The sequence below is a fragment of the Kogia breviceps genome, chromosome 17 (genome assembly GCF_026419965.1).
Source record: "Kogia breviceps isolate mKogBre1 chromosome 17, mKogBre1 haplotype 1, whole genome shotgun sequence".
In the NCBI taxonomy this organism is placed as follows: domain Eukaryota; kingdom Metazoa; phylum Chordata; class Mammalia; order Artiodactyla; family Physeteridae; genus Kogia; species Kogia breviceps.
The window spans coordinates 13,833,613-13,857,554 of NC_081326.1; the positions used below are offsets into that span (position 1 = coordinate 13,833,613).

The 23,942-nt window shown below is 43.7% G+C and overlaps 1 protein-coding gene across 3 annotated transcripts in view; it reads right to left on the minus strand.

Annotated features, from left to right (window-relative positions):
• SLCO5A1 (solute carrier organic anion transporter family member 5A1) overlaps positions 1–23,942 on the minus strand; it is a 125,052-nt gene that overhangs the window by 97,463 nt on the left and 3,647 nt on the right. The window lies entirely within an intron of this gene.

Here is a 23,942-nt window from a genome sequence, read left to right on the forward strand (position 1 = left end):
GATTTTGGACAAGTCATTTCATTTCTCTGGTCCTTGGTTTCCTTAGCTGGAAAATGAGGGGAGACAGATTCACTAGAACAAGATTTCCCAAATGGGTTTCAAAGAAGACCAGCCTCTGAGATGACTGTGGAGTTAAAAGTTTTCTTGGTCATCCAAGTTTGAGAGAGACTAGGCCTTAGTCCTCTCCTGGAAATTTCTAATGGATATCGGCAGAGTGAAGGCTTTAAGAAATTCTTCAATAAAGAAAAACGTTCAGGGGGCCTTCCCTGGTGGTCCAGTGGTTAAGCCTCTGTGCTTCCACTGCAGGGGGCCCAGGTTCGATCCCTGGCCAGGGAACTAGGATCCCACATGCCACAAGGTGTGGCCAAAAATTTTTTAAAAACACGCACACAACAAAAAACAAAAAACAGGGGGCTTCCCTGCTGGCGCAGTGGTTGAGAATCCGCCTGCCGATGCAGGGGACGCGGGTTCGTGCCCCGGTCCAGGAGGATCCCACACGCCGTGGAGCAGCTGGGCCCATGAGCCATGGCCGCTGAGCCTGCGCGTCCGGAGCCTCTGCTCCGCAACGGTAGAGGCCACAACAGTGAGAGGCCCACGTACCGCAAAAAAAAAAAAAAATCCAAAATACATTTAATGGCAGTGTTTCCCAAACTTATTTGATAACACAAAGGTTCTTGTGCATGACTCTGGTTTGCTCCCTCTCCTCCAGTAAGATGAGCCCCAAAGACCCCAACCCCTTCCGGCCTCAGGCCTTCAGATCTGCTGCACCTGTGCCTGGAGGGCTTGTCTCCCCAGAGCTCGTCCCCGGCCTCCACGCTCCTGCGATGTCCTGCGTGTTGTTCCTCGTCACATCCCTTATCGCTGCCTAGACTTACATGATGTACCGTCAGCCTCCTGCACTAGAAGAGAGGCTTCCGGAGAGCAGGAGCTGGTCTTGGGAATCGCTCAGCACCTACAACACTGTCTGAGAAGAGGAGGAATGCGGTAGATAGTTCTAGAATGGATAAACTAACGAACCAATGAGCAAAGCCCACGAAAAGAGTTTTCTATAGACTAAGAGGAATTGTTACCAGACCAGGCATCGGCAACATCCAGACGCTTGACAGAAATTCTCAGGCCCCACCCTGGACTCACGGAACCAGTCCTACGAGGTGTGGAGGGCTGTGGGTGTCCAGAGTGGACAGCAATCTGGGTTTGAGCAAGCTTTCCAGATGATGCTGGTGTCCACTAAAGTTTGAGAACCACTGGGCTAGAATATCTTTAAGTGAAATTCAACCCCTGAAATTCTAGAATTCTATTAAGTTGTGAGCAATTCTCTTACAGTGCTTTGAGCATTTTACAAGGGAATAAACTAATTTCTCACGTTTCCTGAGAGTCTTAGAATCATCACATATGGTAACATACTGGCTTTTCCCTCCAATAGAAATAAAGCCCTAATTAACACACAATGTCCCACTGAGAATTAATCAGTTTAACAGCTACCCCCCAACACACTTGAGGGTCATATGATCATCTGTTATAACAGAAAAGCCAGTTACCCTAGAACAACTAAAGCCCTAACAAAGGTTGAGTTCTTCCTCCAAAATAAGAAATATTCATACACACACACACTCACACACACACACAATCCATATACACACAAAGAAAGACTTTATAAATTATGAATTAATCCCTTGATTATATTCCCGATGATAATGCAGAAAACTCAATTAATTGTAATATTGAAAAAGACTCCAGAGGATAATTTATAGGCTCTCATTTTTATCTGTTTTCACTTCTCATTAACCGAAAATGGACAGTGGAGTAATTTTTGATAAAGTTTTACTGGAAGATGCCAAAACAAGTAAGCATTATTGAATGCAAAAATGTCAGGGGTATAAACATCATTTACAAGTCACAACGCCTTCTAAGCCTCCACAATCTGGCCCAAACACGCTGTCACGCTCACCCAGGAAGACGCTTGCTTCCTGCCAAACTGACAGACTTGCAAGCTCCACACCATGCTTTCCACACTTCCTCGTCTTTCCTGTTTGCATCGTACCCCTCTCAGCCTTTTTTGCCCAGCCCCGTCCTGCCCCTCACTCAGGTGGACCCCTCTGCAAACCGTGTCTGCAAATCCAGGTCAAAAGCCTGAGCCGCAATGCATCACGCCATTCTCACCTGATGTGAGTGCTTCGTCTCCTCTTATGGTTAGTTTCAAAGAAAGAGGATGGGATGTACACATTTCAGCACGCTCGCTCACCCATTCTCCTCCTGGACCTGCCGTATGGAACCTTTGGCTTGTCTCTTGGTTTCAGCACCCAAAGCTCCAGCTAAGAGGCTGTCCCTACAGCTCTCAAGGGATTTTACCAGCCAGGTGAGTCCCACCCTCACCTCCTCTCCTCCCCTCCCTGTGGGGGAGAGAAGTAAGACAGGGAGAGATCTGAGGGAGTCGCCAGGAAGGAGCCCTGACACGCAGGAACCTTGACTCTAGGGAAAGGAGGTAGTTATGAGAGAGCACCCTCCTTGTGAAGTAGGTAGGAGACCGAGGTAGCCACTACGTCTGGCCTGGTATATGTGAGTTTTTTACTTCCAAGACATTAGAATCCTCAAGAGAGGATGGAGGGTAAAACCAGGCCTGAAAGCAAGACATTCTTGTTAGGATCTAAAATCAATACCTTAGAAATCAGTCAGGTTTACAGCTTCTTGTATTTTGTGAGTTTATTTTCCTGTTGTTCTCAGGATTTGTGGAAGCCTTTTACAAGCTGCAGCCTCTTTCAGTATGCCCATAAAAACAAAAGAAGGGGGTTGTCTGTTCCATAGCGACCAGCACATCAAACAGGCCACCCAGCCCACACCTATACCTTGGGATGAGTATGGAAATGATGCAGAAACAAAAGTGAGACAGCCCTGGGGGAAGATGAGCGGTCAGGTCAGAGTCCTACTGGTAAGTTACTCACCCCACCTGAAGGTCCTCCTACCAGAGAAACCTTGAAGTTTGTGAGTTCTCCTTCGTTAAAGGAGAGGGTAAGCCCTGACAGTCACACAGGGCTTTATAAAGATAAATCCACTTAGAGACCATGTGTTAACTCCTCACCAAAGAATGACCTCATCATTCAGGCTGGGTGGTCCTAAAGGCGGCAATCCCTGGGCACAAAAGATGACTTGAGTTCATACTCCCAGACAACTAAGCATCGCTATTCAGGACAAGCTGTGTCCTAAAAGATTATTTGTCATTTGTCACACCACATGAGCCCCTAAACTACTGGACCGCAAGCAACCAATCTTTTAAAAGTATAACTTGGGGCTTCCCTGGTGGCGCAGGGGTTGGGTGTCCGCCTGCCGATGCGGGGGACGCGGGTTCGTGCCCCGGTCCGGGAAGATCCCACGTGACGCGGAGCGGCTGGGCCCGTGAGCCATGGCCGCTGAGCCTGCGCGTCCGTGCTCCGCAACGGGAGAGGCCACAACAGTGAGAGGCCCCCGCACCTCAAAAAAAAATATATATATATATATATATAGCTTGGACCACAGGAGGATTTCTGAAATAAACAAATTTTTGAAAAAGCCTCTCATGGGTAAATGCCAGTGGCAACTCTGTTCTCAAATAAACTGTTACTGGCTTTCCTGAAAATCCCCAGAGACAGAAAAAAAGAGGAAGGAGCTCCTGGTTCCTTTTCCCCAAGACTCAAATTGAGCTTTGCTAGACCTCAGGATCGCAGCACAAAAGCTAGTACTAGTTCCATATTTAAAACCACTCAATTATACACACACACACACATATATATTCATATATATATATATGTTATCTTAAAACTAGGCAGAGGGGGAAAGTACAATGAATTTTGCTGGGAGGGAATCTCAACCTTTACTTCAACTGGAATTCCCAGTATGTTTCCCATAATAGGTATAAAGTGACAAAAAGCATTCAGATTTCCAAAACAACCCACAACAATCTACTCAACATACTACATTATGCATCAGAATCCCAATACATGCACAGAAGCAGACCTCCCTCCTCAATAGCACTCAGAGGTTTCCCCCCAAATAACACACGTGCTGGGAAATGGGCACCAGCTCCGAAACAGTGTTGGGGAGGCCTATGGCCCGATATCACAGAAGTTTCAGAAATGAAGATTGAGGTAAGAAGCTACATATGGCGGATGGCAAGCAAGATACAAGAAGACCAAGCCACAGTCATTCCTTTGAAAGGCAATCAGTTCTGTCTAGAGTTTCTCGGGGAGAATAGTTTCCAACCCTGACAGACCAACAGGATCATCTGGGAAATTTTTAAAAGGAACAGATTCTAGGGTCTGACCAGAGTTCTACTAAATCAGACCCTGAGGGAATTCCCTGGTGGTCCAGTGGTTAGGACTCAGTGCTTTCACCGCTGGGGCACAGGTTCAATCCCTGGTCGGGGAACTAAGATCCCACAAGCCTTGTGGCGAGGAAAAAAAAAAAAAAATTAGACCCTGAGAGGTGGGTCCAGGAATCTGCATTTTTAAGGATGCGTCTCTGATAATAACGATGTTCAGACATGTTTAAGAATCCTATTCTGGGGTTTTGATACTAGAATGATGGACTGATGTCACATTTTACATGTCACAGTTTTCAAATATCCTTTAAGCCTTAGTTTCCTCTTATGGATTTTGATTTCTATTTAAGTACCTCCTCAGCAAATGCAATACCATGTGGTTTCCTCTATTTTTAGCACTTACCATGATTTTTAATTACTTTTTGGTTACTTGGTTATTATTTGTCTTCTCCCCTAGACTAAGCCCTGTGAAAGCAGTTCTGTTCCAGCATCTAGCACAAAGTATGTGACTATAAAACTTTGCTGAATGAAAGGACATGGCGCTCACTTATTTCATTTCATCTTATTGCCAAATGTGTAACGTCCATGGAGTAGAGTTATCTCTTTAGAGACTCTCCTACACTGTTGATGGGAATGTAGCCACTATGGAGAGTGTTCCTTAAAAAACTAGAAATATCAATAGAATTACCACGTGATCCAGCAATCCCACTCCTGGGCATATATCCAGAAAAGATGAAAACTCTAAGTTGAAAAGGTACACGCACCCCAGTGTTCACAGCAGCACTATTTGTAATAGCCAAGACATGGAAGCAACCTAAATATCCCCCAGCAGATGAATGGATAAAGAAGATGTCATATTCTTATGTAATATATATATAATGGAATATTACTCAGCCATACAAAAGAATGAAATAATGTCATTTGCAGCAACGTGAATGGACCTGAAGATTATCATATTAAGTGAAATAAGTCAGACAAAGACAAATATCATATGATATAACTTATATGTGGAATCGAAAAAAAATGATACAAATGAACTTACTTACTAAAATAGAAATAGACTCACAGACATAGAAAACAAACATGGTTACCAAAGGGGAAAGGACAGGGAGGGATAAATTTGGAATTTGGGATTAACAGATACACACTACTATATACAAAACAGATAAACATCAAGGACCTACTGTATAGTGCAGGGAACTATATTCAATACCTTGTAATAACCTACAGTGGAAAAGAATCTGAAAAACAATATGTACATACACACATATATATATATGAAACTGAATCACTTTGCTGAACACCTGAAACATTGTAAAACAACTATACTTGAATTTTTTTGAAAAAAAAGAATTATCTCTAGATCTTTTGAGAATTACCACTTTCTTATTCCCAAGTCAATGGGATGGACCAGAGCAGCTGGGTGGCCCAAGATCACATAGTGGTTAAGCGGCAGGACAAAGCCTCACAAAAACTCAGGTTCCACTTTCACTCCCTTTCCACGCTCCTCGCTGCCTCCTTCAGCGAATATTACGACTGGATTCCAAATTATTAATATCAAACTTGCTGAAGAGACGGCCCCTGGGTCTCAAAGTCTCATGTCTCTTTGCATGACAGGAAATTGTGCAACTCAGAAGCATAAGCCACTGGGGGTTTATGTAGAAACTTTGAACTCACTCCATTCATTTAACAGAGAAACAATATACATGATGTAAGGTGGGGAAAAGAAAGTTCATTCGAAAACTCTGGCAGGATAAATTCTAGCTCTAGCAAAAACAAAAATGCATGTTATAAGGGGAAGATTATTTAGCTACCAAAACAAAACAAAAAAAAATCACAAAACTGAGAGTAAAAGAACCCTTTGCAGGAAAGAAAGAAAAGCACATTTGATGGAAACTTGAATACGGAGGGCAGGTGAATGAATAAAATATCATGAGTTTATTCTAACCTAAATAATTTATAGGAAACCAAAAGGAATATCTAGGAAGAAGAAATTCTGGAAATTAAATGGATAAAAATGCAATAATAATGTCGAAATGACTAAATGGTCATTTAAAATCTGATTTGAACAACAATGAAATTAGAAACTCATCCATTTGAGACTAGTAATACTTGGTTAACACAGACTTTGACCTATTTGTCCTATACCTGGAGAAGTGACATTTAATCACAACAGCAGGTTTAGATTGTATGGAGTCATAAGGGAAATCAGTTACTGAGCCTGTTAACACATGGCAATTTAAAAAAAAAAAAAAAAAACAGTGAATTTTTCAAATTATATTTACATAAAGTATTTCAGCAAATATCTCTAATACAAGAAGAATACACAGAGAGAGCAAATCATAGCAAATTAGGTAATAAAATCAGCAATAAGATATCTGGCCCTTTTAGAAAGAGAACAGTGCATTATGGAACACAGTAATGGTATCTGACTCACACATAACAAGCCTCGTTAACATTGGCCTATGCCTACCCAGTGAGTTCACCACCTACAGACATGAGATAACCCCTCCCGAGGGTTATAGCCTTGTACAGTGGAACACCTGTTTGTGGCTTAAATGTCAGGATTCCACACCAGGATAAGGGAGCCCAGTGCCCCAGACCCCAGTGGAGGTTTTGGGGGCTGGAGTAGGCACTCTGTACACAGTGGAACGGGCCAAGCCGCAGTAAAGAGCCAAGAGAGCGAAAGCTCAGCATCCTGACAGAGCCATGACGAAGATCCAAGGAACCGGTCCACTGAAATCCACAGAGGCCAAGCAGATTGAAAGAAACAAGGTGCCAGGCATCGAGCATAAATAGGAGGCACCCGGGCAAAGCAGGCTGGTTGACAGTTCAGGGTAGGAAGTGGAGCCTGCAGAGATTTTCTGAGACACTTGCCAGGTGTTATTGTAACCAAAAGCCTTCAAAGTGGATAGAGAAGGAACTGATGCTAGTTCCTAAAGACAGAAGAAACCCAAATAATAACAAATACGGATAACTCGACCATTATCTGCATGAGTCACATGGTTCATTGATATGAATCCAAACTTTACTTCGGACATCACCCCTTTTCAACTTTTTAGGCAAAAAAAATTTTTTTTTTTTTTTTTTGCGGTACGCGGGCCTCTCACTGCTGTGGCCTCTCCCGTTGCGGAGCACAGGCTCCGGACGCGCAGGCTCAGCGGCCACGGCTCACAGGCCCAGCCGCTCCGCGGCATGTGGGATCTTCCCGGACCGGGGCACGAACCCGTGTCCCCTGCATCGGCAGGCGGACTCTCAACCACTGCGCCACCAGGGAAGCCCGGCAAAGTCTTTTATAAGTGTAAATACAGAAACATCAATTCATTAGGCCTTTGCTTCCTTTCTTTGTACAAGCAAACCCTGAATGTGGCGCCCCAGGCAATAAACTCACTACAAAGAGAGAGAGAGAGAGAGAGAGAGAAGGAAGAGGTGTCGATAATAATCTATAAAATATCATTTGATCATGAAAAAATACAGAGTAGAAGAAATGCAAACATTCCTACTCTAGCCATAGCAAGATAAGGTCATATTTCTGGGAGACAGTATAAAGCAACTCTTGTGTTTTTTCTTCTACACCTCCAAGTCTAATACACACACACACACTTTCACGTGATCATAGATCGCCCTCCATGAGAGGAGGTGAGCAAACAGGCCCATTTCTGTATCTCCCGGGCATTATCTCTGCACTTTTACACGGTCTATCCCACCTTCCCGTCTATAATAAACCACATGAGCCAAACATGAGGAAGTGAACTACCCAGGAGAGTCACTGAGTAGTGGTAGTACCCACTCCAAGAACCACAAAAGTCTCTGGAGTTACCAGAACTTGCTGGCTGGAGACCTGATCAGAGATTTTTAAGGCTAGAATAGGACAGAAAAAGCACAAAGACAGCCCATGAGCATGTGTGTTTCGGGCTCCCTCTCCCTGCTCCTTAGCAATTAAACTTGATTATAGCCAACAGCTCACATCATAATTATCTGAAGCCCATAGCAAGAGCATCTCGTCTGGAAGCTATTAATAACCTGAAAGCTTTGTCTTCTTTCTCCCTGTGGTCACTCTTTACTTCATAAGGGGAGATTACCCTCCAGACCCAGTGAAGCACAGAGTCCAGGCATCACCATGGGGCTTGGGAGAGGAGATGCATGCCCCCAGGAGAGGCGCTGCCTAGCCAAGAACAGCCCTGATGTCACGGAACTACATGCCTCTTCCCACCAGCTCGGGGCCAGCCTAACACACGGTGACCTGAGCAGGGGCAGTGGGTGCAGGCAACCTGTTCAGAAAAGCCACAAGAGAAGCCGTGCCCTGCCAGTTACGACGAAAACGAACACCACTCTCTTCCCGAACAGGATGAAATTTGTTTTTAATAATGACAGCCCACTTTGAGTGTTTACCCATGTGCCAGGCCAGGTCCTGTTTTAAGTGCAGCACACGCATTGACTCACAACTAGCTCACAATGATCCAAGTGTTAACAGAGGTGGGATCGAGCAGAGAGAGGCCACAGAACCTGCTGCAGGTTACACCCTGGCAGAGCTTTCCTTTAGGTGGAGGGCAGCACCTCCACCTGGAATCGAATCCAGGCAGCCTGGAGCCAGTGGCCACACTCTTAACCACAAGACTGAACTGCCTTGAATATGCTAACTTCCAGATCTACGCCACAGTAGGCCCAAAAGAAATCAGAAAGTAGAGTCCAGGAAGACCCTTCGAGATGCTCTAATTCAATTCCATCCAAATTCGAAAATTGAAACCCAGAGGTGTCAAGTGACTTTCTAGAGGTCACACAGCTCACAGATCACCTTCAATCGTCCAGAATAAACAAATAGGTGCTAAACAAATAGTCAAACTAGATTGTAAGTTCCTTGAGGACCAGGAGTCACTTTTTAGGGTTATTTTTAGAAATACAGTATACAGCTCATAGTGACTCTCCTCTTCCAGTGCTCCAATCCCCAATTAAGCTTTAAAAAAAAAAAAAAAAAAGTCATCATAGATTAGATTAGAAGTCTTCTGGTATGGTCAAACTGGATTATTTTACAGAAGAAGAAACTGAGGTCCTGAAAGGTAATGTAACTTAGTCAAAGTTTTTTTTTTTTTTTTTTTTTTTTTTTTTTTTTTTTTGTGGTATGCGGGTCTCTCACTGTTGTGGCCTCTCCCGTTGCGGGGCACAGGCTCCGGATGCGCAGGCCCAGCGGCCATGGCTCACGGGCCCAGCCGCTCCGCGGCACGTGGGATCCTCCCGGACCGGGGCACGAACCCGTATCCCCTGCATTGGCAGGCGGATTCTCAACCACTGCGCCACCAGGGAAGCCCTAGTCAAAGTTTTATCAGTAATTACAGATGAATGTGTGTCAAATTACAAATTGGTCCCTATATGTGGTTTACCATTTCTACAAGACTGGATGACCTGGAAGGTTTAAATCCTAAATTAGCCCTTCCCAAAGTGGTATGAGATGTCATATAAGTGAATAAATAAGTGTCCAGTGAGAATCCATGTGAGGGTCCCCAGGCCTCTCCCTCACAACAATGGCTCTAGAACCTAAGATGAAAGAAAGAATGTATAAAGGAGAACACTGCACACCCAAAACACTGAATCCAGCAACTGGAAGGCAGCACATCCATCTCTCTTCCGTTCTTGCATTTAGCCACCACTGCCTTCCATCAGTCCTAATTAAAGAAATGAAAACTAATTTCTTCTGAAAGTTTCACAAGGATGAAATAACGAGAGACATATTAAATACCAGCAAAACTAAATTTCAGAATTATTATTCCGAGATATATTTTTTAGTCAAGTCTTTCTCGTAGGAAACTTTTCAGATTTATCTCAGGAAGATTTCTGCATCTTGTTAAAGGTTGCTGCTGCCCTCCACCTAAAGGAAAGCCATTAAAATGCAGTTCAAATCAGGAAAGGTTTACCTGCCAGCTGAAATTAAACACCAGGGACATAAGCATATTTCTAGACAAAATACCAGCAAATATATTTCACCCAATAATACATAGACACTTTGCAAACCAGGATTGTTGGTCCATCTTTATACATTGATCAGAAGCTGATTTACAGCCAGAATGCTAGGCCTAGAATTCACTACACAATCTTGTTCACTTAAATTTCTGCCCTCGGGCTTCCCTGGTGGCGCAGTGGTTGAGAGTCCGCCTGCCGATGCAGGGGATACGGGTTCGTGCCCCGGTCCGGGAAGATCCCACATGCCGCGGAGCGGCTGGGCCCGTGAGCCGTGGCCGCTGAGCCTGCACGTCCGGGGCCCGTGCTCCGCAACGGGAGAGGCCACAGCAGTGAGAGGCCCGCGTACCACAAAAAAAAAAAAAAAAAAAAAAAAAAAAAAAAAAATTTCTGCCCTCTTCTCACTAAAAAAAAAAAAAAAAAAAGCATCTTTTTTTTACTGAAATACAGTTGATTTACAATGTTGTACCAGTCTCTGCTGCACAGCGAAGTGACTCAGTTATACACACATAAACATTCTTTTAAAAAAAGTCTCTTAAAACTTCTATGTCCTTCATAAGAACTCAAGGCCAAAAAATTAGGAAAACACCTAGTAAGACCAAAACCTATCATCATCATCATTATTATTATTGAAGTATTATAGCTAAGAACTCTCACATGCTAGAAACTCAGGAACTGTACAACTCAGTTTCAGACACTTGCAAATTATGTAATTTCATCCTTCTGAAAATATTAATTACATGAATATGGTTCTTACTTTTAAGCAAGAGTAACCTGCACCTGCCTTTCTAGGTTATATTAGGTAACAGGGATTAGCATTTTTGCAGGGTGACAGTTTCAAAAGCCATCATAACTCCCAGGAGGGGAAGAAGAGTCTGAATTTACTGTCAGGTAATACACAGCTGCCTGGAAAAGGAGGAAAAGGAATGTCTGACTCCCTGGGGACAACTGTCACGTGGCGACATCACTCAAGCCACCAGGGTGTGGAGGAAGTGCCCAAGAGACCCACTTCCGATGGCTCAAGGAAAACAGAACAGGCTACAACTCCTCTCCACACCTGAGTCCCAAGTTCCAGAACAAGATCATATGCAGCCAAGATGAACAAGGCACAGAACTAAAGAACTGAAGAGGGCTTCCCTGGTGGCGCAGTGGTTGGGAGTCCGCCTGCCGATGCAGGGGACACGGGTTCGTGCCCCGGTCTGGGAAGATCCCACGTGCCATGGAGCCTGTGCTCCACAGCGGGAGAGGCCACAACAGTGAGAGGCCCGCCTAGCACAAAAAAAAAAAAAAAGGAAGCGATGACAGGAATCTAAGAAACCACTAACCTTGCCGCCTCCTCTCCTTTATACATAACAAAATGAAGAAACTGAGCCAAAGTCACACCAGAAATTTATAAACGTTTTCCTCCTCTCCCCTCCCCCTAATGTCAACAGTTAGAGCTCAGGCCTTGAACATTAACCTTGAGTGCTGGTTTTGCCACCTTTCAGATGAACTTGAGCACATTACTTAACCTTGATTTTCTCATCTATAAAATGTGAAAAATGAAAGTAGCTGCTGATTTTCAACCAGGAAACCAAGACTACACAACGGGAAAAGGATAGCCTCTTCAGCAAATGATTTTGGAAACTGGATATCCACATGCAGAACAGTGAAGTTGGACCCTTACCTTACACCGTACACAAAACTTAACCCAAATTGCATTAAAGACCTAAACGTAAGGCCTAAAACTACCTAGATGAAAACATAGGGGAAAAACTTCAAGACATTGGATTTGGCAATGATTTCTTGGATATGACACCAAAAGCAGACAACAAAATGAAAAATAGACCAATGAGACTACACCAAACTTAAAAACTTCTGCACATTAAAAGAAACAATCAACAGAGTAAGAAGGCAGTCTACAGGATGGGAGAAAAATACTTGCAAATCATATATCTGATAAGAGTTTGATACCCAGAATAAATGAAGACCTTCTACAGGTCAACAATAACAAAAAGTAATCTGATTTTAAAATGGCACTGGACTTAAATAGACATTTCTCCAAGGATATACAAATGGCCAAAAAGCACATGCAAAGATGTTCAGCATCACTAATCATTCGGGAAATGCAGCTCAAAACTACAATGAGATATCACCTCACACTCATCAGGATGGCCACTATCAAAAGAACAGAAAATAACAAGTGTTGTTGAGGATGCAGAGCAGTTCAAACCCTTATACACTATTGGTGGGAATGTAAAATTGTGCAGCCACTATGGAAAACAGTATGGATGTTCCTCAAAAAATGAAAAATAGAGCCACCAGATGATCCAGCAATCCCATTTCTGGGTATATATCCAAAAGTATTTAAATCAGGATCTCAAAGAGATATTTGCACACCCACGTTCACAGCGGCATTATTCACAATAGCCAAGAAGTGGAAGCAGTCCGAGTGTCCATCCACCGATGAATGGATTTTAAAATATGGTATTAGGGGCTTCCCTGGTGGCGCAGTGGTTGAGAGTCCGCCTGCCGATGCAGGGGTCACGGGTTCGTGCCCCGGTCCGGGAAGATCCCACATGCCGCGGAGCAGCTGGGCCCGTGAGCCATGGCCGCTGAACCTGCACGTCCGGAGCCCGTGCTCCACAACGGGAGAGGCCAGGATAGTGAGAGGCCCACATACCACAAAAAAAAAATAAATAAATAAAATAATAAAATAAAATATGGTATTAAACATACTGTGTAATATTATGCAGCCTTGAAAAAGAAGGAATTCTGTCACATGCTTCAACATAGATGAACCTCAAGGACATTATGCTGAGTGAACTAAGCCAGTCACAAAGGGACAAATACTGTGTAATTCCACTCATGGAAGTATCTAAAGTAGTCAAAACCACAGAAACACAAAGTAGAAGGGTGGTTGCCACGGGCTGAGGAGAGGGGAAGTTAGTGTTTAGTGGGTATAAAGTTTCAGTGCTGTAAGATGAAAAAAAAAAATCAGAGATCTAGTGCACAACAGTGGGAATATACTGAACACTGCTAAACTGTACAGTTAAAATGGTTGAGAGTAATTTTAATGTTATGTGTTTCTTACCACAATAAAAAAAAGGGGAAAAAAATGTACCAGCCACAGCGTTGTTCTGAGGATAAAATAAGATGATAAAGCACTCGGCACAATGCCTGCCATACATTAAACATTCAAAACTATTTGCCGTTAAAAATAGCCCTTGTTAGACCCCATGTATGTGAAACCATACCAAAGGCTTTTTCTTTTGATTTAATTAAGCTCTCATTTATTTTTAAGAGAAATTCTAGGTCTTAAATCCCCCATTAAATCTACCCTACGTCTCCTCTGAGGTCCAATTATTTAGCTGGTGAGCTCTGCTTTAAAATGCTGATTAATTGCTTTATAGTTTGCCAGAATTCCTCATCTTGATGTTTTCTTTTACCATCGCCACTGAAACAGAGCTCAGATAAAGGGGGAAATGACATACCACTCCCCTTAGTACATACATGTCACGCACACACACATCATTCCCTCTTCAAGGGTTACAATAGTCTCAATTCCAAACATATGTCTAGAAAATCTCTATGGTTAAAAACTTTTAGGGAATTCCCTGGCGGTCCAGTGGTTAGAACTCCATGCTTTCACTGCCAAGGGCCTGGGTTCCGTCTCTGTCTGGGAAACTAAGATCCCACAAGCCGCGTGGTGTAGCCAAAAAAAAAAAAAAAAACTTTTAAGCTGATAGGAAGTGAAGTCACAATAAAAAACCATGAAACCCTTCATATTTTTACACCCACTAAAAATAATCTACCATGGCACACTACAGTATCTCCCATGATCTACTAAGAAAACAATATTGTATAGATACTACGCTATCTACTGGGTAATATGCAGCAATGAGTAATGAACAGTTCATCTGTATTTCCTATCTCTTGTTTGCTAGAAGGCTTTCCTATTTACAAAGACGTGTTCTTCCTGGGTCTTCTCCATCTAAGTGTTCAATGCTTTCTAAGTCTATGACCTAGAGATTTCTACTTCCAGTCCCAAGATATAAGAAACACAAAATAGGGCATTCCCTGGTGGTCCAGTGGTTAGGGCTCCGCGCTTCCGCTACAGGGGGCACAGGTTTGATCCCTGGTCTGGGAATCACGCGTGCCGCAGGGCACTGCCAAAAAAAGAAACACAAAATAACATAGTAACTTGAATGCTTAAGATGAAAAAAGTTGAGAGCATCACTAGTGACAGTTTTTTGTAGGGTAATTCCTTGTTGTGGGATCTGTCCTGTGCAATGTACGATGTTTAGCAGCAACATAGGCCAAAATATCACTAAATGCCACGAGGTCCCCTTCGAATTGTGACAATCAAAGTTGACTCCAGGCATTAACAAGTGTGTCCATTGCGAGTGGAGGGAATTACCTCTAGTTGAAAACCACCATTTTAGAATGACCCGTAACCTATGCTGTTTCCTACTGGGAGCTGAGGTTCAGAACATACAGAGCCTGGATACTGAGAATGGTCTTGGACAAGGAGGACCACCCAGGAGATAGGGTGGAATCCCTATCTCTTTTCTCTAGATCAGGGAGACGGAAAACACAGGGTGAGAGCACCAGCTCCAGCAGAAGTATCCAACACAGCAGAACACATCGGCAGGGACACACAGTCTCTATTTCTGAATATTTCCCCCAAAAGACACAAGAGAACCATCCAAACACCCAGGTATGTTTCTTCACCTTCACTTCTCTCTGAAGCCTTCATTCCTAGAATGCCTACTCTAAAATCCATTTTGCCTCCATTCTTCTTTTCCAAAATCTCTATTCCTTCTTTTTAAAATGATGCCCAAGGGCCTCCCTAGTGGTGCAGTGGTTAAGAATCCACCTGCCAATGCAGGGGACACAGGTTCGAGCCCTGGTCCGGGAAGATCTCACATGCCGTGGAGCAGCTAAGCTTGTGCACCACAACTACTGAGCCTGTGCTCTAGAGCCCAAGAGCCACAACTACTGAGCCCACGTGCCACAACTACTGAAGCCTGTTTGCCTAGAGCCTGTGCTCCGCAACAAGAGAAGCCACCACGATGAGAAGCCCGTGCACCACAATGAAGAGCAGCCCCCGCTCGCCGCAACTAGAGAAAGCCCACACACAGCAACAGACCCAACACAACCGAAAATAAATAAATAAATAAAATTTTTTTTTAAAAAAAAGCAGAGCCAAGTGTGTGGGTTTGTTTGCCTTTCCCCCACCAAAGGGCCTTATAAGGTGAGCTCACCTGGGTTTGCAGAGCTCACAGGCTTACCTCTAACGTGTAGAGTTCCACCAACAGAGAGAAACCCATCAGCCCAGAGCCTCCAGGGTGGTGAGAGTCAAAAGAAAGTGGTGCTTCCTTTGGTTAATAGCAAAATGAACATCTTTTGTCCCATGCCACTCTCTCGGTGGACTCAACAGTGATCACGATGGAATTCAGAAAAGTTGCCACAGCTTATAAAACACCCAAAACTGACATCTTGCTTTTGCAAATGCAATAAGAGACGGAAGCGTTCTTCCTGATAAGATAGAAGCTCAATCAGCAGCTGGTTTTGCCAGCAGTGGATCCAACCCCAAGCCCAGAGAAAAACTCTCCACCGATAAGAAAAGTCAAAGATTTATGGTCTTTAGGGCTTCCCTGGTGGCGCAGTGGTTGAGAGTCCGCCTGCCAGTGCAGGGGACACGGGTTCGTGCCCGGGTCTGGGAAGATCCCACGTGCCGTGGAGCGGCTGGGCCCGTGAGCCATGGCGGCTGCGCCTGCGTGTCCGGAGCCCGTGTTCCGCAATGGGAGAGGCCACAACAATGAGAGGTCCGCGTACCACACACACACACACACAAAAAAAAGATTTATGGTCTTTAGACCCTTGTTGCTCAAAACATGACCCTTCGACCAGCAGCTCTGGCCTCACCTGGGAGCACATTAGAAATGCAGGATCCCAGGCCCCGCCCCAGACTTCCAGAAGTAGAATCGACATTTTGAAAAGATAACCTGGTGATTCACATACACACCTTAAAGTTTCAGATGGATCGAACCACATAGATAACAGAGTCCAGAGCAATGTTAAAGATGTATCATAAATACTACTAACAAGGCAATTATCTGTTATTTGCACGTGCGCTGAATAAATCACTGTCCACCCACTGCCTTTTCCACAGTGATGCAGGAAACCCTCCTGCTTTTCAGCTAGAATCTGAAGTTGGTTTATTTGTCAGCATCTTAGACTGACTAATTTGTCTTAGAGGCCAAAGGTGACCACCCGGGAGCTGATATAAATTCAGGACTTGTCAAGGGTACAGAAGATGTACTCGTTCGGACACAGATGAACTGTCCCAGGTATATGTGAAACTCACCAACATCCTAGCGAGGAGCTGCCAAGCCACCGACACCCAGCTCTCCTCACTCCGCACTGCATCCATCCCAGTAATTCCTCCACACGCCCTGGATCATTGCCTCAAATCCCTTAATGGTCACTCTCCCTGGTATTAGTTTCCAGTGGAGATTTTTTTTTTTATTTATTCATGATTTGTACAGAACCTACTTCCCAAAAGGGACTGTATGTGGCTTACAAAGATGAACGCCTTGTAAACAAGATGAGCAAAATTAAAGCAGAATAAATACCCAGGTAGCAGTCTCAGAAGAGAGTGTGTATTCACACGATCTTTCCTCTCTTGGCCTGCCTCACACCCCCATCACTGTTCCTCCCTGGGAAAGCAGAAGGGGATTAACGTGACAGATGAATCTGAAAATAAACTGGGATGCTCAGTTCATTTCCTCCTCTTTGCCTCTTGGAGGGGAGTGTGCACACGGGGCATAAAAATTCTCCCCTGCTCCTTTTCAGCACAAGTCTTGCACACACACACCCCTCGACCACAGGTCACGTGGGGAGACCCAGGGCTGCCACCCCGTTGAGGTCCAGCATTGCCGGCGGCTGGATGGGTAAGTCTGTTTAATACTGCGATTATGGGGCTTTCCTGATGGCACAGTGGTTAAGACTCCGACTGCCAACAAAGGGGACACGGGTTCGAGCCCTAGTCTGGGAAGATCCCACATGCCGCGGAGCAACTAAGCCCGTGCGCCACAACTACTGAGCCTGCGCTCTAGAGCCCACGTGCCACAACGACTGAAGCCCGCGCGCCTAGAGCCCGTGCTCCGCAACAAGAGAAGCCACCACAGTGAGAAGCCCGTGCACCGCAACAAAGAGTAGCCCCAGCTCGCGGCAAGTAGAGAAAGCCCGTGCACAGCAACAAGACCCAACGCAGCCAAAACTTAATTAATTAATTAATTTTTAAAAATACTGCGATTATTAGAAGGTCCATTTGCACAAGGATATGAGCTACATTTTCAAGCTCACTTCTATCAGTTCTAAAAAGTGATACTTTGGGACTTCCCTGGTGGCGCAGTGGCTAAGAATCCGCCTGCCAATGCAGGGGACACAGATTCATGCCCTGGTCTGGGATGATCCCACATGCTGCGGAGCAACTAAGCCCGTGTGCCACAACTACTGAGCCCGCACGCCTAGAGCCCGTGCTCCACAGCAAGAGAAGCCACCGCAATGAGAAGCCCGCACACCACAATGAAGAGTAGCCCCCGCTCGCTGCAACTAGAGAAAGCCTGCGCGCAGCAACAAGGACCCAACGCAGCCAAATAAATTAATTTAATTAATTTTTTTAAGTGATACTTTGGCTCCCATGTGTTTACTCCTTTGACTTATTTCTCAATTAGCTCAGAACTCAAATGAAAGGGTGCTATTTATTAAGGCCTTTCAAAATGCCAACAAAAAGATCTGGAAAGCTCGTGCTACACCCCACTTAAGATAGTTTATTAATAGTGGTAGGGGGTAAGGGGGAAGGCCTGAAATCTCTGGCGATTGAGGCAAACGTGTAACTAGAGGCCACTCACTGCTCAATTCCACCCTCATCTTACTTGCCTTCCTCTCCCACACAGACTGAAAAATCTAAAACGTGCCTTCCCAAAAGTCCTGTTAGCTAGGAGAGGCCGGGGACTCCATTCTGGCCAATGACACATCCCCTCCTCCACTTCCTCCTTCTCTAAGGGATAGGCTGTGATGCCTGAGGTGCAGCAGCCTCTGCTAAGAAGGGCGGGGCAGGAAGAGAGAGGAAGTTGGCACCATGGAAGGTGACCACCTACCCTAGCTGGCTTGTTGCTCAGGATGAATAACGCCCTAACTTGTCAAAGTCACAGATACACTTGGTTATATGGTTCTAGGGAACACTGAGTTGAAAGATACGTATGTGTATCTTTCATTGTTTTTATGGATATAAAATCTTATTTAGATATAGATTGTTCTATGAAACATTGCTAAAAACCAATCAAGGTTTTCTAGACAATGTTTTGAAGAAGTGACTTCTTTTCTTTTTTCTAATTACATATAAAAAAGATATGCTTAGGGAGTTCTCTAGTGGTCCAGTGGTTAGGACTGGGCGCTTTCACAGCTGGGTGCTTTCAAGTTTCCTGGTCGGGGAACTAAGATCCCACAAGCCACGGGGCGCAACCCCAAAAAAGAACAAACAAAAAAAAAGATATGTTTAAGGGTTTTCATACTCAGAAAGAACAATGTATGCTAGATAGATGGATAGTCATATACACACATATATATATGTTTGTATGACTACAAAATCTTGATGAAATAGAACTCAGCTAATTTCAAGCTCATTCTACTTTTAAAAGACTGAGGAAATGTCCAAAAAAAGAATAAGTCATCAGGAACTCATTTTAAAAGAACAGTAATTATTTCTTTTTTTTTTTTAATTTACTCATAATTTGGGACGAGTTCTTGCTCACCAACATCTTGCACAGAATATGCGGACAAATGAAAACCCACAGTCGTGAAGCTAGGACACATAGGCCCTCAGACTTCAAAAGAGCTTTTGTTATGTCACACTAGATGCAAATATACATTATATAAATGTTCCTACGTTAAAGAAAAATGGTTGTCAAAGGTCGACAGGCAGAAAGTTCTGGTAGTAAAACCTTGGGGTCTCAGAAAATGCAATTAATCAGAATAACATTGCCGAAACACTGATCAAGATTTTCCTGTACAGAGAAAAGGGAACCCTTCTACGCTGTTGGTGGGAATGTAAATTGGTGCCGACACTGTGGAAAACAGTATGGAAGTTTCTCAAAGTACTAAAAATAGAACTACCATATGATCCAGCAATCCCACTCCTGGGAATATATCAAAAAGAAACAAAAACACTAATTTGAAAAGATACATATACCCCAATGTTCATAGCAGCACTATTTACAATTGCCAAGATATGGAAGTAACCAACATGGATGGACTTGGAGGGTTATTATCCTAAGTGAAATAAGCAGAGAGAAAAAGACAAATCCTGTATGATATCACTTATATGTGGAATCTAAAAAAGCAACAAACCAGTTGAATATAACAAAAAAAGTAACAGACTCACAGATGTAAAGAACAAATTAGTGGTTACCAGTGGGGAAAGGGAAGGGGGGGCAATACAGGGGTAGGGGATTAAGAGGTGCAAACTATTATGTATAAAATAAACTACAAGGATATATTGCACAATACAAGGAATAAAGCCAATATTCTAAATTTTTTTAAAAGCATGGGCAACTAAATATTCAAACTGTAAAAAAAAAATTGTCCTGGGCCTTCCCTGGTGGTGCAGTGGTTGAGAGTCCGCCTGCCGATGCAGGGGACACGGGTTTGTGCCCCGGTCCGGGAAGATCCCACGTGCCGCGGAGCGGCTGGGCCCGTGAGCCATGGCCGCCGCGCCTGCGCGTCCGGAGCCTGTGCTCGCAACGGGAGAGGCCACAGCAGTGAGAGGTCCGCGTACAGAAAAAAAAAAAAAAAAATTGTCCTGTACAATGTCTAAGGAGTGATTTCCCATACAAAGTTTTAATTTCCTACATAATGCTTCTTTCCTTTTTCCCCATTGTGAAGAGATACGTTTACAGGCTTTGGTGCTGAGATGGAGTAGAATATCTTCCGCTGTTCACTTTGCCTGCTCTCCAGGATGAGTCTGAATTCGCTTCTAACACAGCAAAGTGCTGCCGTTTCCAGCTGGCCCAGTGCTTACCCACATGTAATCCCATTTGCTCCTCAAAATACGACCGTGCGGGAAACAAATGTAACAATCCCCAGGTAGAGACAGAGGCTGGGAGAAGTTCAGGGATTTGTCTGCGATCAGATCTGTCTCCTGACCAGTCACTGGTAGCGCCAGACGAAAATACAGATCGGCCTCGTCCGGTGCTCTTTCTAAGGCACTGTCCCGACTCCAACCCTTCTCTGGGGTGTGAAGTGACAGGGGACACACCAGGGAGGTGGGGTGGCTGTCCCCACACCTCTTGGCCAACGGCTGGCCCATTGCCAATCCTCACCTATCCTGAAAATCACCCAATCGGAGTTGCGGCTTTCTATTCTAGAAAGGCATCCTTTTTCTTCCTTTTCCCACCTGGTTAGCCGTTCTCTCTTGCTTCCCTGTTTGGTTCATGAATGTCTTGCCCTGCAAAAGGTCACACTTTCTCTCTCTCCTTGAGATACAATTACAAACCGTGGTGCACTTGCTCACCTTACTTCTTCATAACTACAAAGCTTTCTCTATGCTCCCGGTCAATGCTGAACCTCTCTCCTTGCAAAAGGAGTTAGAGCATTGAATGGGTGCAAAGACCGCTGGATCTCATCTACGACCACATCTCTTCTACACTGAAAGCTGCCAGAATGTTAACACCGGAACTTGCAAAAGATTAAGGTATACATTTACATTCCATTTCAATGGTTTCTACTTTAATTCAGGTATTTGTTCCTGCCTGCAATTACTAATCTGCTACCTGCTTTTTTTCCCTCTTCTTCTTCTTCTGTGGTTGTCCTCAGTTAGAAAGACTGACCAGAAAGTTAAGAAAAGGGTGGGGACTGGACAAGGTAATATAGAACGGTTTTGCAGAAAAAAACAAAGATATATAACCAGTTATTTAGTAGGAAAAATCCCATGTGATAATAGGTTAGTGCTGCTCATGTTCTAAGAATAGTCTCCCTGATTTGAATTTGTATGGAGGTAACCTGTAAAAGCTGCTTTAAAAGGTCTAAAGAACGGTCTTGTTTTGATGACTTCAGGCCAGTTCTGCATTCTTCTGCACCATATTCAGAACTCTACTGAACGTGGCCCATCTTTTGGTTTCAGTTGACTTTCAGATCCTCTTGCCAAAAAGCATGCGGCGTGGAGGGAAGTTCAAGGTCTCTGGGGTCAGACAGATGGGGCTTTGACGCCCATAAGCAAGCCACTTAAATTCTCTGAGCCTTAGTTTCCTCATTCATAAAACAGGGAAAACAATTCCCATCTCATAAGGCCATTAAGAATATTAAATAAAAGAATACAGGTAAGATTCCTGGTACTCAAACCACTGGAGCTTTTACTGAGAGCCATGTAATACAAAGCAGAATTCTCATAAGTTTCCCAAAGAATGTATCCTAAGGCATTCATCAAAATGTTTTCCAAAAAAAAAAAACAATTATTAGTCAGTATCTAAAAAAGGAGAGGAGGAGGAGGCGGTAGGTGGAGGAGGGGGGAGGGAGCAAATCCCATTTGTAGAACTTTCTTCCCCTTTCACATGTCACTTCACTTGCTACCTTAAACTGGAAATATTTCTTCATTACGTTGAAGGCACCTCAGCTGCTGGGATTGTGTCTCATTTTCGGTCTTCCCATAAGGAGCACAGTGCTCAGCACAGAAAACGCACTTGCTCTTTTCATTCTTGACGGGCAACCACTACCAGAAAAGTTAAATCTCGGGGCTCTTACTAGTGGATGTTCTCTCTTTGCGTGGGACTCTGCCTGTGTTTTTCGTGAAGCAGATTTGTGTCAATGGTACCTAGAAGCGGGATGGAAGGGAGACCTGAGTTTTCAAAGTAAATGGAGGAAAAGATCAGTAAGAATAAAGAACACAATTGGGATATTTACAGAGTCAAGGTGTCACTGATTATTTTCAGAGAGAAATGTATGTTTGCAATGGAAAGGCCTGGCAATCACCCAAGCAACTAAGTGATTCAACTCAGCAACACTAATGAATGGCCAGATGCATCTAATAGAAAACACGGAGTGTCACCTATGAAATAGTCTGGCTGAAAACGTTTTGTCTGAATCGAATTACACCTTTAGACTGAACTTCCGGTTTACAAGAAATATAGGGAATGGAGGAACAAGGTAAGTGACACCACGAGGAAATAATCAGATTAATCTAGAATGTGGAACATTCCACAAATAAACTAGCCTTGTCACTTCAAAAAGTCTATGTGGTAGAGAAAGAAAAAAGTTAGCAAATGCTAAGAAGGCGAACAGCCAAATGCAATGCATAAATGAATCTCAACTGGCTCCTGGTTTGAAAATGTATGTAGCAGACTTCCCTGGTGGCTCAGTGGTTAAGAATCCGCCTGCCAATGCAGGGGACACAGGGTAGATCCCTGATCTGGGAAGATCCCACATGCAGCGGAGCAACTAAGCCTGTGCGCCACAACTACAGAGCCTGTGCTCTAGAGCCCGTGAGCCACAACTACTGAAGCCCGCGCACCTAGAGCCCGTGCTCGGCAACAAGAGAAGTCACCGCAATGAGAAGCCCGCGCACCACAATGAAGAGTAGCCCCTGCTCACCGCAACTAGAGAAAGACCGCGCATAGCAACGAAGACCCAACACAGCCAATAAATTAATTAATTAATTAAAATTACTTTAAAAAAATAAATATCAGTAATAAACTTTTTTTAAAAAAGAAAATGTATATAGCTAAAAAAACACTCTGAGTGGACAATTAAGGAAATTTGAATATGGACTGGAATTTGATGATCATATGGAATGGTTATTAGCTTTCTTAGGACATTTAAGCTCCTGAGTTACGTAAAAGAATGTCCTTATTTTCAGAAGATACGTGCTGAAACCTAAAGGTGTCTACAATTACTTTCAAAGGGCTTAACCTCCCGTCCAAAAATATATATATTTCTATACACACACACAAACTGATAAAGTAAATATGATAAAGTGAACAATTATTGAGTCTAGGTGGTGGATATACTGATGTTCATTGTACTATTGTTTCAACTTTCCTGGATGTTTGAAAATTTGTCATAACAAATGTTAGAAAACATGGAGGCAAAGTAACAAGCAAGCTATTCCTCTCTGCCTGAATAGAAATTTCCTTCTCTTACATTTAGTAATAAAAACAAATTATAAAACTCTTGTCCTGATGCATTTGGGCCAGTTACTGGGGACTATAAATGGCTCAGACACCCTCTGTAACCGATTCTGGGGACAGCAGTCATACTGAGCAAAAAGCATAGCCCTCTTCACTGAGTATCACTTTCACTGCCCTTTCACTGTCCAAGAGTCCTGCTTTTCAGAAAAGAGTAATGATGTTTCCCCCAATATCATGTAACTGAGGGCCTTCAAACCAACAACAAAAATCGTCTTGGATAAACTTTACAACCTGTGATGTTGCTTCTGTATAAAGATAATCTAGTCATTCTGTATCGCTCAAGTTTTTTTAAAAATAGTGACGCAGATGATACATAATGAATACAGAGATGAAGTCAATAAAGTGTGTTTCATGTAGTCTGGGTTCTCCACTAACTCTGCTCTTGGGGGCAGGAATGAGAAACAGCAGTGGATGAAAGTAGTAAATAATCTTATTCCACACACCAGTTACTTCTATTCCTTCCTGACCCT